The sequence below is a fragment of the Capsicum annuum genome, chromosome 8 (genome assembly GCF_002878395.1).
Source record: "Capsicum annuum cultivar UCD-10X-F1 chromosome 8, UCD10Xv1.1, whole genome shotgun sequence".
Lineage (NCBI taxonomy): Eukaryota > Viridiplantae > Streptophyta > Magnoliopsida > Solanales > Solanaceae > Capsicum > Capsicum annuum.
The window spans coordinates 166,135,114-166,138,859 of record NC_061118.1 but is presented as its reverse complement, the minus strand read 5'-3'; the positions used below and the strand labels follow the sequence as shown (position 1 = coordinate 166,138,859).

Below are 3,746 nucleotides of genomic sequence, written 5' to 3'. Positions count from 1 at the left end.
TATTTTCTATCAAACACATCCTAAATTTATTATACTATGTCTGTTTTTTACTCATCCATTCAAGTTAATCATACTAAAATTAATAATTAAGAAAGTATTTTTTCGTGAATAAAAGTTTTTATCATGCAATATTCGTTTCATATAAAAAGCTAAAGATCATCATTTTATTTTATCTTCTGACTAGGATGTTACAAAGCCTCTAATCATGACTCTCTCTTTGTTAGCAGAAAAAAATAAAATTAGCTAGTGCAGACACCTAATTTTATCCCTCCCAAAAACTCAATTCGTCCATTTTTACCCCACGTTATCATACACCCTCGCTCATGTGATAACACCCCACAAAAATATAAAAATAATCAAATCCATAACAAATTTAATCTTATCCTAACTAAATTTTTATACCTCACCACTAACCTACCCACCTCCCTAATCCCATACCCGCATACCCCACCCTTGGCTCATTTCTTTTTACCCACTACACAAAATAAATACATACGACAACATCCATCAGATTGAGAGACAATACCAGGGGGCCACAGTGAAGAAAGGGGAAATATAGAGAGAGAAGGACGACCATGGTCTTCTTTCTTCTTTTCTAAGAAAGCTCCAAAATGCCATAAATACACATACACATATTGACACACGCATAACTCATCTGAAACACACACACAAAGCGTGAGATACACACTCATCTGGTCGAGAGGGAGAGATTGGGCAATTGAGAGATAGTGAGAGAAGAGAAAAGACGTGAGGCAGAGAGATAGAGAAAATGAAAGAGAAGGAATACGATAGAAAAGGTTGGCTGTTCTTTGGATTTTTGGCAAAATTTCTCGACATAATCGGCGTTTCCTTATCAAATCCGACCACCTGCAGACCCAAAAATCCCTGAATCCTCTTCGTCTCTTGTTCTCTGGCAAAATATCACTAAGAATATCATCTTTGCTGACTGCCAGGATTTACCAGTGCTCCGGCGAGTTCGAATCTCATCAGAAATAGCAAAACCGAAGTCCAAATAATTAAACCCACAATCGAGTCTGAGTGGAGTGGAGTTCGGGATCAAAGTTATTGATTTGGGTTCGTGTTGAGGTTTTTGATTTGAGTTTTCGATGTGGACTCCATCTCATTCGAATAATATTTGAGTTCGAAAGCGATATTAAGGTCCATTTCTCATCCCTTTCTTGAGTAATTTTAATTTTGATATTAAGATCCATTTCTCATCCCTTTCTTGAGTAATTTTAATTTTGATATCTTGTTGGGTGAATTGATAATGTGTGGATCTTGCTTTGGTTGGTTTTGTGATGTTTGAATCATGAATTTTGGTTGCTGTTAGTTTTGAATTATGAAAGTTGAATTAATAGTCTAAGGATTGGTTAATCAATGATTGAGGATTAAAGTCGGCTATTGGGGGCAGAAATTAAAAATTGATAGAAAGCAAGCATTAGTTATTTTAATTCATTGGGATCGTTGAGTGTGATAATGGCATGACAGATCGAGCTGGGTAGGCAAATTTAGGAATGATGTTTGATTGAATGCGTGGAATACTGAATGTGTTGAATGCTTTTCTAGTTTATCTCATGAAATTGAAATTGTATTCATTTGCCGAGGAATGCCCCATAGAAATTGTATTTATTCATCGGAGAATGCCCCGAGGTATCTGTATTGCTTTATCCGGGGAATGCTCCGAGAAAGTTGTACTTTAAAATGGCGCACGGTCAAGGCCCTGAACATCAGATAGATTAAAGCACGGGAGCATAATTACGATTAGTGTAGGTTAGAATAGGATTTATTTTTTTCGCATGTTTTATTTTGGACTGTATAATTGGACTGAAAAATTATATTTTGGGATTTGTTTGTTTGGATTTGTTCGTTATTTAATTGTTGTGTGTTTTATGTGGTTTATGCATTCATAGTGCCAAAATAGCCGATACAATCCACCAAGCGGCCGTGATTAAACCACGGGATTGAGGGGTGCCTAACACCTTCCCTTCGGTCAACAGAATTCCTTAGCCGGAATCTCTGTTCGCGGATCAGTTTAGAAGAGTCAAAAATAGTTTTGAAAAAAGGACTTTTCAAGGTGACTTGGCACACCTGATTATGCCAAGTGGCGACTCTGAGTTTTGAATATAAAAGTCCTTTTCGAAATAAATTTTCATTTTGTCACTTTAATAATAAAATCCTTTTGAAACTTAAAACACATGAATCTTTTTGGTTGTAAAAGGGGTATGACAGCTAGGATATTCATTACTAATATTCCCCTAATGAGTTTTGTAGTTTACAAGATTTTTTATAATTTATTTTCAAATAGTATCAACGATGAATTTTTATTACTTACTACAAAAATTATCTATCGCTAACCTTTGTTTTTTCTTCTTGAAATGATGATAACTAGGGAATGTAAATTAAGCCAAGTTAATAAATGGACCAATTAAGTTATGTGGGACTAAAATTTAGGTCATAAGACTCATAACTCCATCCATCAATTTGAACTAATATTAACGACTATATATAATATATTAAAAATATATTTAAAAAATTAAAAAGAAATGAAGATTTCTCATGGATCAATTTATATATTAGCGTAATTTCAAAAAATATTAAATTAAATGAATCAAAATAAATTAAATTGATAATAAACAGATTATTAAATCATACAAACCTAAATAAATTAACCAAGTTAATTTTATGATAATTTTTACCACCCAAAATAAACATCTCTCTATACTTGTGTATTTTGTTATAGACATATAAGATCATTATGCATAAGGCTTATCTGAGCATAATGTGTTGCTATCTTGAGAATATATAATGTTAACTGTTACATTATTTTCAACACATAAACATGAGCATGGTAAAACTTATATTCACCCGGTGTATACACCAACCCAATACATGCATGCCATGTGTTTGAATTTAAAGTTCATGTTACTTGGGGGTTTGGGCCACAGGTGACAAGAGTTTTAAAATGAGGTGTAGGTGACACAAGTTTTAATTATTAGTTGGAGGTGACAATTACTTTATTATGTATTAAGAAAGTTGGAAAAGTTTGAAAATAACCCACAAGTTTTTAAATTTACACTTTGATCCCAATGTATACCTAAAATAACGAAAAAACAGAGGAAAAAAAAGACGCCTTTCTCTCTTCTCATCCATTGTTGTTTTCTCTCTCTTAGCGATTTTTGTTGTTAATTGTTTCTGTTTCTGTTGCTTTATTCATCATCTTCTGCTTCATTATCATCATCTTCTACTTCATTATCATCTTCATCTTCTTCTTGTCGACCATTTGTTGTTGTTGTTGTTGTTGTTGTTGGTACAACGTTACTGCTGCGATCTGACCAATTTCTTAGGTCAAATTTTATTTACTACATCACTTTCCACTTTGGCATTACTTAATAGGTGACTTTGGTAAGTAAAATTATGATTTTTATTTGTATTTATCATCTGGGTACACTTTTATTTTTCCAATAATGGATAGAACCCCGATTATGAATCCAACATAAGTACCCACAATTTAGAACAATCATCTGTTGCATCAGATGAGTAATCTATTGCATCAGAAGATTTATCCGTTGCATCAGACTGTTTATCTGTTGCATCATCGTATTATCCGTTGCATCAGACTGTTTATCTGTTGCATCATCGTATTATCTGTTGCATCAGACGTATTATCTGTTGTATCAGGATGTTTATCTGTTGCACCAGACTAATTATCTATTGCATCAGAATGTTTATCTAGTGCACCAGATTAA

General features: G+C 33.3%; 1 long non-coding RNA gene across 1 annotated transcript; it reads left to right on the top strand.

The window, feature by feature from the left end:
- Window positions 1-474: 474 nt before the first annotated feature.
- Window positions 475-1,875, top strand: LOC124886475. Its single transcript, XR_007043751.1, has 2 exons — window positions 475-1,158; window positions 1,206-1,875. It is a non-coding gene; the product is annotated as an uncharacterized LOC124886475 (long non-coding RNA).
- Window positions 1,876-3,746: the final 1,871 nt, after the last annotated feature.